This window comes from Mobula hypostoma, chromosome 22 (assembly GCF_963921235.1).
Source record: "Mobula hypostoma chromosome 22, sMobHyp1.1, whole genome shotgun sequence".
Taxonomy (NCBI): domain Eukaryota; kingdom Metazoa; phylum Chordata; class Chondrichthyes; order Myliobatiformes; family Myliobatidae; genus Mobula; species Mobula hypostoma.
This window is the reverse complement of record NC_086118.1, coordinates 27,599,410-27,613,185: the sequence shown is the minus strand read 5'-3', so window position 1 is coordinate 27,613,185 and position 13,776 is coordinate 27,599,410. Positions and strand designations below refer to the sequence as shown.

The 13,776-nt window shown below is 40.8% G+C and overlaps 1 non-coding gene across 1 annotated transcript; it reads right to left on the bottom strand.

The window, feature by feature from the left end:
* Positions 1–12,150: 12,150 nt before the first annotated feature.
* trnat-agu (transfer RNA threonine (anticodon AGU)) lies at positions 12,151–12,224 on the bottom strand. The gene has a single exon. It is a non-coding gene; the product is annotated as a tRNA-Thr (tRNA).
* Between the last annotated feature and the right edge of the window lie 1,552 nt (positions 12,225–13,776).

Here is a 13,776-nt window from a genome sequence, read left to right as displayed (position 1 = left end):
GCTGTGTGGAACAAGCTTCCAGTAGAAGTGGTTAAGGCAGGTTCGATGTTGTCATTTAAAGTTAAATTGGATAGATATATGGACAGGAAATGAGGGTCATGGGCTGAGTGCAGGTCGGTGGGACTAGGTGAGAGTAAGAGTTCGGCATGGACTAGAAGGGCTGAGATGGCCTGCTTCCGTGCTGTAATTGTTATATGGTTATATGCTGTAAAGACACTGTCCAGAAGAAGGCAATGGCGAACTACTTCCATAGAAAAAATTGCCGAGAGCAATCATAGTCATGGGACCATGATTGCTCATGTCATACTACTCACATATAATGATGATGATGATGAGATTTATTTGTTTTAAAAAAACTTCATTTGTGATATGCAGTAAAACAAGTGCACAGAATTGTTGCAAATTCCGTAAGTCTTTGGCTTCAAAATTTCACACCATCACTGTCTGATTATATTTCCTCCTACAATAATAATCACTTGCCAAGAAGCTATTTGGCTGCTTGTTATTGAGGCATAAATGCTCTCTAATCAGCTACTAAAGATTCACTCTTTCTAAGCGGCTTCCAAAACGTTTATTGCAAGATTTATACTGCCCCGCCTTTCAGATCAAAGGCAGATCAATTTCAGCTGCTGGCTAAAACATAATCCTTGTTCCCATGGCATTCCCAGAGTCACATTCCAAAGCTCCAAAAAATAATTTACACCTGATATAACTCCCACTGTGGTAGGAAACAGCTTCACACCAAGAAGGAATTCACATCCTACATTTGTATTTCCCTTGGCGTCTGCTCTCTAGCATAACATAATTTTTTTGTGCTTCTCCCAGAGGGTAGAGCAGTGGGTTAAGTTACTGGACTATGACATAAGTCCTTGAAACTATCTTCAATTAACTGACATCGGAAGCAATTTAATAGTTTTCGTTCTTCATCATGACACGTGGCTGAATCAAACTGTTAGTTTAATGTTCCATGGTCAAGCTCCACAGAATTTGCAGCAGCAGGTAGGAGAACTAAAAGAAAGTTCTACCTTCACTAATTCAATGCAATAATATGTCAGAGAGAGGACTGATTCAATCCCTGATTTTCATCTCGTGGCAAAATCTGCTGGGATAACGCAGCAGATCTTTCAAATTAGACATTAAACCAAGATCCGGTCTGCCAATATCACTAGATGTAAAGGATGCCCAGCACTACGTTGAAGGAGAGAAGGACTGTGCCCTGGTCTCATGGCTAATATTTAACATCTCCATCCAACACCTAAAACAGATAATCTAGTTATGCCTATGGTGCTGTGTGTGGCATCTTGACAACGCAACTGACAGGAGCAGCAGGAAATGTCCAGAGCAATTAGGTAAGTTGTAGAAGCAGGTGAAAGAGAACGTTGACCAGGCAGGAGATTGATGCCCAGGGTTCATTATGTGCAGTAACAGAACACCATTGTTCTTAAAAGACACTTAATATTTTAACCCTTATCTCAGACTCAGGCTTCCAACTACTTTGAAATGAGGAGCTGACCTAATAACACACAGTTGAAATTGATTTTTGACTTTGATCTAATATTTAATTTGACCTGCTGTCTTTGGCCCCAGATGATCTCAAATGTGGCATATAAAATAAATGAACATGCCAACAATGATTCAGAATTTAATTTAAAGCAAGAAAGCATTGAAGTGGATTGTGCTGGAAAATGTGCCCTGGGATCATAATGATTGATTTACCCATGCATTTTGGTTTAGCGGAGGCAACACATTAAATTTGTACTGCAGACACATTCCAGTAACCAGCTGGTACTAATCGTCCTCGCAACTAATCATCCACACTAATCGCCTTGCACACACTTCCTGCTAATCCCACAATCTCTTCTGATTATAGGCCACAGTTAGTTTTAAGCATGCGCTTCATATTTTTGCTCCATAATTTATCACTTTAATATCTTATATTTCTTTCTTTCAGGTAGCAGTAACGTAACAATAGGAAAGCTGGAAATCTTTAGCTGGAGGGACTCAGCAGGTTAGGCCAGCATCTACAGAGGGAAATGGAGAGCTGAAATGTTGGTTTGAGACATTTCATTCAAGCTAGAAAGTAACAGAGTAGAGAACCAGCATCAAAAGGTGTGGGGAATGGTGGAGTACGGCTGGCAAGTGATAGGTGAATCCAAGTGAGGGGGTATGATATATAGGTAGAGTGAGGAGGGGGTTGAAAAAGGAGGAAATAACAGGATGTGACAAAGGGCTTAAGAAGATGGAATCTGATAAGAGAGGACAGTAGACCATGGAATATAGGAAAGGAGGTGAGTAGTGGACCCAGAGGGAGGAATGTACACCTCCTCCCTCACCACCATTCAGGGCCCTAAATGGTCCTTCCAGATGAGGCTGTCCGTTAAACGTGGATCTACTTGTGTCATTTGATGCATCCAGTGTTCCATTGTGGTCTTTTCTACCCCAAGAAACGTTGACCAGATTGGGGGAAGTCACTTTGTCGAGCACCGTTGCTCCGTCTGCCATAACACCCAGGATTTCCAGTGGCCAATCATTATGGTTCCACTTCCCATTCCCTCATCAACATGTCTGACTATGGCTGTCTCAACTGCCAAGTTGTAGCTAGGCACCACTTATAGGGGTCAGCACCTCATATTCTGCCTTCATAGTCTCAAACCAGATGGCATGAAGATCAGTTTATTTAGCTTGCAGTAACCACCTCTCCCCTGTCCTCCCCTTTGTATTTTCTTATCTTACAGGCCTCTCACCCACCCTGTTGATCTGCCCATTATCCACATATTCCTACCTTTGCTTCCCCTCCTCATTCCTTTTATTCCATAGTCCACAGTCCTATTCTATCAGATTCCATCTTCCCCATCCCTTTGTCACTTCTACTTACCTCTTCCTCTCTCCATCTTTTTATACTGGCAATCTCTCCTCTTTCTTTGCAGTCCTGATGAAGGCTCTCAATCCAAAACTTCAACTAGCCATTTCTCCCCATAGACGCTGTCCTACCCACTGATTTCCTCCAGAATTTTGTTTACTGCAATAGGAAATCAGATAAATTTTACACCTTGCCCAGGCTGATGATGACGAATTGCCTCTCAGGCTTGCATTGTGCCTTATTGCAACTGTGCAAGAGACCACACACAGATTGGTCTGAATGGGAATGAGATAGAGAAGTAACATGGCAGACAAAAGGAAGATGTCGACGTCTGGAGACTGGGTACAGGTGTTCTAAATCTGTGGAGATAACCAGGATTAACATTTCAGATTAACAATAAAAGATTTCTGACAAATGGCCTTAAACCTGAAACTTTAATGTTGTTTCCCTTTCTGCGGGTGCTACATCACCAACCAAGTTTTTCCAGGATTTGCTTTTATTTTAGATTTCCAGCATTTGCATCTACAATTTTTTTTTTCTTTCACTTGCCTATCACCCTCCCCTGGTGTCCTCCTCACTTCCCTTTCTTCATTGGTTCAGTCATATTCCTTCTGCTTCAGCCCTTTACCTTTTCCACCTATCACATCCCAGCTCCTCAATTCAATCCCGCCCCCTTTGCCCACCCATGCACCTTCTCCCTCTCCTGGCTTCACCTATCACCTTCTAGCTTGTACTCCTTCCCTTCCCTTCACCTTCTTATTCTAACTTCTTCGTCCTTCCAGTCCTTTGCCCCAAAAGTCGACTGCTTATTCATTTTGCTAGATGCTATCTGACCTTCTGATTCCTCCAGCATTTTGAATGTGTTGCTCTAGATTTCCAGCATCCGCAGAATCTCTTATATTTTGTTCTTTTTTTTAATTTTCCTTAAAATGACAGACCTATCAACTTGTGACTGTATCCAACCAAATTTTAGTATTTCTGGCAAACTGCTAACATTTGACATTACTCTTTAGAGTCTAAATCCATCACTAAAAAATATTTGTAATCCCTGAAGGGCTACCCCCAGAGAGGTCGTCTTGTCTTTGCTGCCTTGCTTCATTTCTTTCTTCCTATTCTTCTTTCTCGATTTGCTCCTTCTTCTCCTAGTTCGCTCCTCTACCTCGTGTTGCAATTGCTAGCAACAGGCTGAGCCAACATAATACCAGGCTGAGTGCTATAAAATAGGAGATTTGGAGACTTGCTCCAACATCTTTAGTGTAGTCAATGCAGCAGAGGTTCGAATGCACCAATGGATTGCATGTGGAGGTTGAATTATGGCAATTTGTCTCTTGCTGCACTTTGCACTCAGATCCGGGTAATGACTGAACGCCTGTTGTCCTTCCTATTGGTATGACATGATAGCTATTGATGGCAGATTGTAAAATAGATAAAGGACAGTGCCATCATAATGCTCGTGGTTATGGAATGTTTCAATAAATATGATACCAACAGCACAATGTGAGCTCAGGTGCTTACATCCTATCCTACTAAAAATCTTGGAGTCCTTGTGTTTTGTTCCCTGCAAAAGACAAACAGTGTGTGGCAATTTCTTCAGATTGCCACATACTGTACTTCCCTCCTCCTCTTTCTAATCATGCTGTACTCCTTGAGGAATTGTTACCAAATCACTCTGCATGCTACACCCATTGTTATGTTGAAAATTCAAGGCAGCACATTCTCACTGTGACATTGCGCAGCTAATGAGCAGTGATTTTGCACAGATCACATTCTAAAAATGCCCCCTGTGACACTGAATATAATGGTTCAAAGTACTTACTGCTGACAAAGGCTCTTCTACCGGAAACATTAATTGTTTCTCTCTCAAGCATCAAACGTTTTTCCTTTGTTTTGCATATCCACACTTCCTTTTATAAAACCAGTCACTGTAGTTCTCCAATACCTCTACGCCTTCTGGCAAAATAATAACATTTGACATTACTCTTTAGAGTCTAAATCAATCACCAACAAATATTTGTAATCCCTGAACGGCAAAGGTGGGGTAAATTCTGGGTCTTCTGAGTAAATTGAATTCATAGCGTTAGCTTGAGCACTCAGGTCAAAATTGGGCAATAAGATTCTTCATCTTAATATTGCACAGTAATTTTCATTATAATCTGCCCACTTAATAAATGTTGTTATACACAAACATTACACGCATAGGCAACTTCTCCTAGCTGGTTGTACTCAGTCATTGTTCTCTGTGGAGCTCAGCTTCACAGTCCAGTGTATTTGTCAGAAGAGAGGAAAGAAAATTTGCTTATGTAAGGATATTTGACAGTCACTGTCAAATTTGCTTATGTAAGGATATTTGACATTCAGGGATATTCAATATTCAGGAGGGATAGACATGAAGGAAGGGGAGGTGGGGTGGCGTTGCTGGTTAAAGAAGAGATTAACGCAATAGAAAGGAAGGACATAAACCGGGAAGATGTGGAATCGATATGGGTAGAGCTGCATAACACTAAGGGGCAGAAGACGCTGGTGGGAGTTGTGTACAGGCCACCTAACAGTAGTAGTGAGGTCGGAGATGGTATTAAACAGGAAATTAGAAATCTGTGCAATAAAGGAACAGCAGTTATAATGGGTGACTTCAATCTTCATGTAGATTGGGTGAACCAAATTGGTAAAGGTGCTGAGGAAGAGGATTTCTTGGAATGTATGCAGGATGGTTTTTTGAACCAACCTGTCAAGGAACCGACTAGAGAGCAGGCTATTCTGGATTGGGTTTTGAGCAATGAGGAAGGGTTAATTAGCGATCTTGTCGTCAGAGGCCTCTTGGGTAAGAGTGACCATAATATGGTGGAATTCTTCATTAATATGGAAAGTGACATAGTTAATTCAGAAACAAAGGTTCTGAACTTAAAGAGGGGTAACTTTGAAGGTATGAGACATGAATTAGCTAAGATAGACTGGCAAATGACACTTAAAGGATTGACGGTGGATATGCAATGGCAAGCATTTAAAGGTTGCATAGATGAACTACAACAATTGTTCATCCCAGTTTGGCAAAAGAATAAATCAAGGAAGGTAGTGCACCCGTGGCTGACAAGAGAAATTAGGGATAGTATCAATTCCAAAGAAGTAGCATACAAATTAGCCAGAGAAAGTGGCTCACCTGAGGACTGGGAGAAATTCAGAGTTCAGCAGAGGAGGACAAAGGGCTTAATTAGGAAGGGGTAAAAAGATTATGAGAGAAAACTGGCGGGAAACATAAAAACGGACTGTAAAAGCTTTTATAGATATGTAAAAAGGAGAAGACTGGTAAAGACAAATGTAGGTCCCCTGCAGACAGAAACAGGCGAATTGATTATGGGGAGCAAGGACATGGCAGACCAATTGAATAATTACTTTGGTTCTGTCTTCACTAAGGAGGACATAAATAATCTTCCAGAAATAGTAAGGGACAGAGGGTCCAGTGAGATGGAGGAACTGAGTGAAATACATGTTAGTATGGAAGTGGTGTTAGGTAAATTGAAGGGATTGAAGGCAGATAAATCCCCAGGGCCAGATGGTCTGCATCCTAGAGTGCTTAAGGAAGTAGCCCAAGAAATAGTAGATGCATTAGTGATAATTTTTCAAAACTCGTTAGATTCTGGACTAGTTCCTGAAGATTGGAGGGTGGCTAATGTAACCCCACTTTTTAAAAAAGGAGGGAGAGAGAAACCGGGGAATTATAGACCCGTTAGCCTAACGTCGGTGGTGGGGAAACTGCTGGAGTCAGTTATCAAGGATGTGATAACAGCACATTTGGAAAGCGGTGAAATGATCGGACAAAGTCAGCATGGATTTGTGAAAGGAAAATCATGTCTGACGAATCTCATAGAATTTTTTGAGGATGTAACTAGTGGAGTGGATAGGGGAGAACCAGTGGATGTGGTATATTTGGATTTTCAAAAGGCTTTTGACAAGGTCCCACACAGGAGATTAGTGTGCAAACTTAAAGCACACGGTATTGGGGGTAAGGTATTGGTGTGGGTGGAGAATTGGTTAGCAGACAGGAAGCAAAGAGTGGGAATAAACGGGACCTTTTCAGAATGGCAGGCGGTGACTAGTGGGGTACCGCAAGGCTCAGTGCTGGGACCCCAGTTGTTTACAATATATATTAATGACTTGGATGAGGGAATTAAATGCAGCATCTCCAAGTTTGCAGATGACACGAAGCTGGGTGGCAGTGTTAGCAGTGAGGAGGATGCTAAGAGGATGCAGGGTGACTTGGATAGGTTGGGTGAGTGGGCAAACTCATGGCAGATGCAATTTAATGTGGATAAATGTGAAGTTATCCACTTTGGTGGCAAAAATAGGAAAACAGATTATTATCTGAATGGTGGCCGATTAGGAAAAGGGGAGGTGCAACGAGACCTGGGTGTCATTATACACCAGTCATTGAAAGTGGGCATGCAGGTACAGCAGGCGGTGAAAAAGGCGAATGGTATGCTGGCATTTATAGCGAGAGGATTCGAGTACAGGAGCAGGGAGGTACTACTGCAGTTGTACAAGGCCTTGGTGAGACCACACCTGGAGTATTGTGTGCAGTTTTGGTCACCTAATCTGAGGAAAGACATCTTTGCCATAGAGGGAGTACAAAGAAGGTTCACCAGATTGATTCCTGGGATGGCCGGACTTTCATATGAAGAAAGACTGGATGAACTGGGCTTGTACTCGTTGGAATTTAGAAGATTGAGGGGGGATCTGATTGAAACATATAAGATCCTAAAGGGATTGGACAGGCTAGATGCAGGAAGATTGTTCCCAATGTTGGGGAAGTCCAGAACGAGGGGTCACAGTTTGAGGATAGAGGAGAAGCCTTTTAGGACCGAGATTAGGAAAAACTTCTTCACACAGAGAGTGGTGAATCTGTGGAATTCTCTGCCACAGGAAACTGTTGAGGCCAGTTCATTGGCTATGTTTAAGAGGGAGTTAGATATGGCCCTTGTGGCTACAGGGGTCAGGGGGTATGGAGGGAAGGCTGGGGCAGGGTTCTGAGTTGGATGATCAGCCATGATCATAATAAATGGCGGTGCAGGCTCGAAGGGCCGAATGGCCTAGTCCTGCACCTATTTTCTATGTTTCTATGTTTCTATGTAAGTGAAAAGAGGATTGCTTCTACTTAGAAACAACACCCACTGGTTGAACTAGAGGTAAGAAAAAATAAAGCCAAGGGTGTATCCTCCAGTAAGGACATAGGAATTTGACAAATTAAATTGATTACTTAAAGTCCGAAAAGGAATGCCCCTTTAGAGAAAAAAAAGCTCTTCACAATATTAAAAACAGGCATGTGGTTTTACAAGAGAAATCAAAAACAAAAACAAGTCATTATCAGTTAAGATTGAAAGGAATTAAGGATTTATTCAAAAAGAATAGGAAGCTGGAGACAAATGTCCCATATTTTGGAAGCAAGAAGACAAGCTTTAATAGAAAATAGTCTCTACTGTGCTAGAAATCTGTCAGCCCTGCTCTTCCTCACCAAGAGCAAGCAGTCAGAAATGTCAGCGAGAATACCATTGTGTGATCAAGAAAAAGAAAAGTAAGTGAAGGACTAACACACACAAAATGTTGGAGGAACTCAGAAGGTCAGGCTGCATCAATGGAAAAAAAGTACAGTTGACATTTCAGGCCGAAATCCTGCCGAAGGGTTTTGGCCCAAAACGTCAACTGTACTCTTTTCCATGGATGCTGCCTGGCCTGCCGAGTTCCTCCAGCATTTTATGTGTGTTGCTCGGATTTCTAGCATCTGCAGATTTTCTCTTGTTTGTAAGTGGAGGACTAGTTAATCAAATGGGACCGAGAAATGTAAGAAAAAGCAACAGAAACAGTGTGATTTCTATATCCTAGCACGATTCCACATCCCTCCACTCTCCCCAGCTACAAAGCGAATCCAAATGTGAACACAGCAAAAAAAAACTAATTAGATGAATGACTTGTTGGAAGTTCATAGACTTCCAATTAAAGTATATACAAACCGATCAAGGCCATGATCACTAGAAAGCCTCTGATATATATTTTTAAAACATGTGAAGGAAATCTTATCAGATGAAACACGTCTCACATTCTATGATGTCAAGTTTGAAAGCACTGCCTCCATCTTACTTAAAACTATCAGAAAATCTAATATTTGTTAATCAACAGGCTCTAAAGCTCTTGTTCTACTAAACTCAGCCAAACCTTTGCTAACGACACAAAGGTTGGGTGTGTTGTGGATAGTGTGGAGGGCTGTCAGAGGTTACAGCGAGACAACGATAGGATGCAAAACTGGGCTGAGAAGTGGCAGATGGAGTTCAACCCAGATAAGTGTGAGGTGGTTCATTTTGGTAGTTCAAATATGATGGCGGAATATAGTATTAATGCTAAGACTCTTGGCATTGTGGAGGATCAGAGAGATTTTGGGGTCCATGTCCGTAGGACACTAAAAGCTGTTGTGCAGGTTGACTCTGTGGTTAAGAAGGCACACGGTGCTTTGGCCTTCATCAACTGTGGGATTGAGTTTAAGAGCCGGGAGGTAATGTTACAGTTATATAGGACCTACTTGGAGTACTGTGCTCAGTTCTGGTCAACTCACTACAGTAAGGATGTGGAAACTATAGAAAGGGTACAGAGGAGATTTACAAAGATGTTGCCTGCACTGGGAAGCATGCCTTATGAGAATAGGTTGAGTGACCTTGGCCTTTTCTCCCTGGAGCAACGGAGGATGAGAGGTGACCTGATAGAGGTGTACAAGATAATGAGAGGCATTGATCATGTGGATAGTCAGAGGCTTTTTCGCAGGGCTGAAATGGCTAACACGAGAGGGCATAGAAAGTGCTTAGAAGTAGGTACAGAGGAGATGTCAGGGGTAAGTTTTTTACGCAGAGAGTGGTGAGTGTGTGGAATGGGCTGCTGGTGACGGTCGTGGAGGCAGATACAATAGGGTCTTTTAAGAGTCTCTTGGATAGGTACCTGGAGCTTAGAAAAATAGTTGGCTATGGGTACCCTAGGGAATTTCTAAAGTAAGTACATGTTCAGCACAGCATTGTGGGCCGAAGGGCCTGTATTGTGCTGTAGGTTTTCCATGTTTCTATATGCTCCTGTATCAAAGTAAAAAGTTGAGTGAAATGGAATCCAAAGTATAAAAGAGTAAGCAGACACTCCTGGTTGTTGCAAACAGACATCAGTAAATAGTGGCGCTGAGCCTCATTGCCCTCATTGTACAGGAAGATAATGAATCAAATCTTTGAGCTTTCTGTAATATACCAAGTCGTCAAGGATTCCTTACTTACAACAGGATTCTTCAGGTGGTCCTTGGAGAAGAATAGCTGTCTCCAAGCCTGAGTGCATCATGTTAATGTCCCATATAATATACATGCAGTTTTCAGAAATAAAGTATGTGTTTGGAAAAGAAGAAAATGCAGGTTTTGTTTATGAAGTCTAGAATGATTTAATCCAGCAATGTTTGTTTGATGATTATTCCTATGTATATTTATGAAATATATACTTCAACACTATTTTCTGCAAGACAGTTGTGTTTAAATAGGCATCTTTCAGCCATGATTGCAATCTTCATCATTTACAGATTCAAGCCGCAAAGCAAAACCATAAAAATGAACAAAAGAAACTAAAGCATATTAGAGCATATTGCCCACCAAGCCTGCTCCATCGTTTGATAATGTCATGGGTTCAAAGGTCAAAAGTTCAAAGTACACTTTTTATTAAAGTACGTACAGTATACTATATACAACCTTGAGATTCATCTCCTTACAGGCAGCCACAAAGCAAAAAAAAATATTAAAAATGAAGACTGTCAAACACCCAATGTGCAGGAAAAAAACTGTGCAAACAGGAGAAAATAAGCACCAATTTTTAGAAATGGAGTTTACAGAAGTGAGTGCACAGTCACAACGCCAGTCACAACCAATCCAGAAGCCCATTATTTGCAAGTCACAGCCTCAGTTCAGCGCAGAGAAAATAAACTTCGCGGGACAGCATCGTTCCACACATCCAGCCCCTTTTCAATCTGGCCTGATGCTTAAATCAGCCAAACAATGGGTTATTCCTCACTCTTGGGCCTGGGCCCGGGCCCGGGCCCTGCCACTTTGGTATTCTCTTGGATCCGGGACCCACTGCTTTGATTCACCCATACGTAACCTTTCCAATTTGGCCTGGCATTCATCTTGTTCCTTGTTCTCAGGCCCAGGATCTGCCATCTCAGCTCCAAGTCTTGCTACTTTGAACCGCCGCCAGTTCCGGTCCAGCGGCCAAACATTGGCTCATTCCTAACCCTCAGGCCCAGGCCCCATTGCATTGATTTGGCCCACAACTGTCCTGCACCTTCTAGACTTCCATTCACACCACAAAACTGGCAGGTGTACAGGCGGTTCAAAACCTCAATACTGACAGGAAACTTACAGGCTGATTCTCTAAGTTTACATTTCCCTTATTCTCACATCCTCTAATTCACTTAGTGACAACTAGTCAATGGTTCTCAACATAGAACATGTTCAATCGTTAGACATCTACAATTCACTTTGGTAGTGAAATCCAATGACTTATCTCTTGCATTTTGAAATTTCTCCTCATTTTAACCTTTAATGATCATTATCTTGAGAATGCTACCTTCAATTCCAGAGTTTCCAGTCAGAGGAATTGTAGTCTTAGCAATAACTTTATCAATCTCCCTCAAAAATTATTCAAAATGTTTTAGATACAAAATATGACACTTTGTAATTTTAATGAAAGGAACAGCATAAGAATTAGGACCAGGAGTAGGTCATAGCCTTCTTTGAGGGTGAGACTCACCTCTACATTGAACTCATCTCTGAACACAACCTACAGACTCACAACCCGTGCTCTCAGTATTATTTATTTATTTTCATATTTACGCAGTTTGCCTTATTTTTCACATTGATTGCTTACTTTTCATTGATTCTGTTGTATTTTTTGTTCCACTATGAACACCTGCAAGAAAATGAATCTCAGGCAGTATCTGGTGACATGTATGTAATTTGATAATAAGTTTACATTGAACTTTGAACTTTAGACGTGAGTAAAATCAAAGTTGATCTTATATCTCCACCCCACTCGCATATGCTATTTTTTATTTCCTTTGTGTCCAAAAAAATTGATATCAGATTTGAAATTTACGTGTTTGCATTCACTGTGGGGGCTGTCCCACAATGACATTCATACAGGATTTAAAAATTACTTGCTAGCTAATTCTGGAATAAACAGAAAAAATATCTTATTTAATATAGTGCAAATCCAAAAATTATTGAACATTAAGGCTCTGCTGGGAGTTGAACCCAGGATCTCCTGTTTACTAGACAGGCACTTTAACCAACTAAGCCACAGAGCCCTCTCATAAATGCTTAGCTGCTTGAATTTCAATATGAATCTTAATTGTAACAAGAATATATTTTCCTTTATTCTGTAGTTATCCAGGCAATGTGGTATATTTTACATTCTATTATTCTCCTTCCAGTTGAAATAAGATTAATAGGCTCATTGGTGCCTGATTCAATTTATCCATCTTACCTGAAAATGACACAATGTCAGTCCATTTCCAGTGGAGAAGAATGTCTCATTGTTTCATCACTTTCTCTAGTAATGGAATGGCATTGCATGTAAGAATAAAATGGCAGCTGTCATGGAGATATTTAACTTGCTTATAGGTTGGGCAAATCAAATCGGACAAGGCAGTTTTGAACAGGGCTTCATATAATGCATCTGTGATAGTTTTCTTGAACAGTCTGTTAGTGAAACTACAAAGGAAATGTTATTCTTAATCTGGTCCTGTGCCATGAGAGAGGGAAGTTTAATGATCTCGTAGTTAGGAACCCTCTTGGAAAGAGTGATCACAGTATGATTGAATTTGTCATAGTAGTAGAGGGCGCAATAGTTTGAAGAAGCTATACTCATGGGAATTCAGAAGAATGAGAGAAACAATTTAAATTATGAAAGGGATAGATAATATGAAGGCAGAAAGGCTGTTTCGAAAAGTAGGTGAGACTAGAGCTAGGGGACATAGCCTTGAGATTCAGGGGAAGAGACTAGGACAGAGATGAAAAGGAATTGTTTTTCCCAGGGAGTAGTGAATCTGTAGAGTTCTCCGCTCAGAGATGCAGTAGAGACTGCCTCATTAAACATAACTGAACTGAATATGCCCGGACTCTTTCGAAGTCTTTGTAACTCGGTGTTTTGTGTTCTGTGTTTTATGCTTGTTTTATTTGGGCCATTTGCCGGATTTGTTTTTTTTTCGCATGTTGGAGTTTGATGTTTTTCTTTAAATGGCTCCATGGTTTCCCTTTATTTTGTGGCTGTCTATGGGAAGCTGAAACTCAGGGTTGTATGCTGCATACATACTTTGATAATAAATGTACTTTGAATATTTAAGGGACAGATTTGCATAGTAGGGGTACTAAGGGTTATGAGGAAAGGGCAGGTAAATGGAGCTGAGTGCACAGCCAGATCAGTCATGATCTTTTTGAATGGAGTAGCAGGCTTAATGGGCCAGATAAACTATGCCTACTTCTTTTTATTATTGACTTATTTATTTGATAAGTTGTGGATCTTTTTGAAAGATTGCCCTTACGTATGTTCATAGATAAATGTTATTAATTCCCGGATACTTGCTTCCAATCCTTAGGGCTTCCAATTAGTTACTTCAAATTCATTATGTTTACTTGTTTCACTATTTTGAGAGTACCATTTATGATATATTCACATTTTCTCTAATTAGTGCAAGGACTGCAAACTCATTGTAATAGTTATTTGACATTCAGCTGTCAGCTCAGTTTCTATATTTATAATTCAATCCATAAATGATACTACAGCATTCTCAAACTTCCACTCCCCATTCTATTTTTGAAAAAAAGCTTGTTTTCTATTCATTTTATCTTCAATTTTCA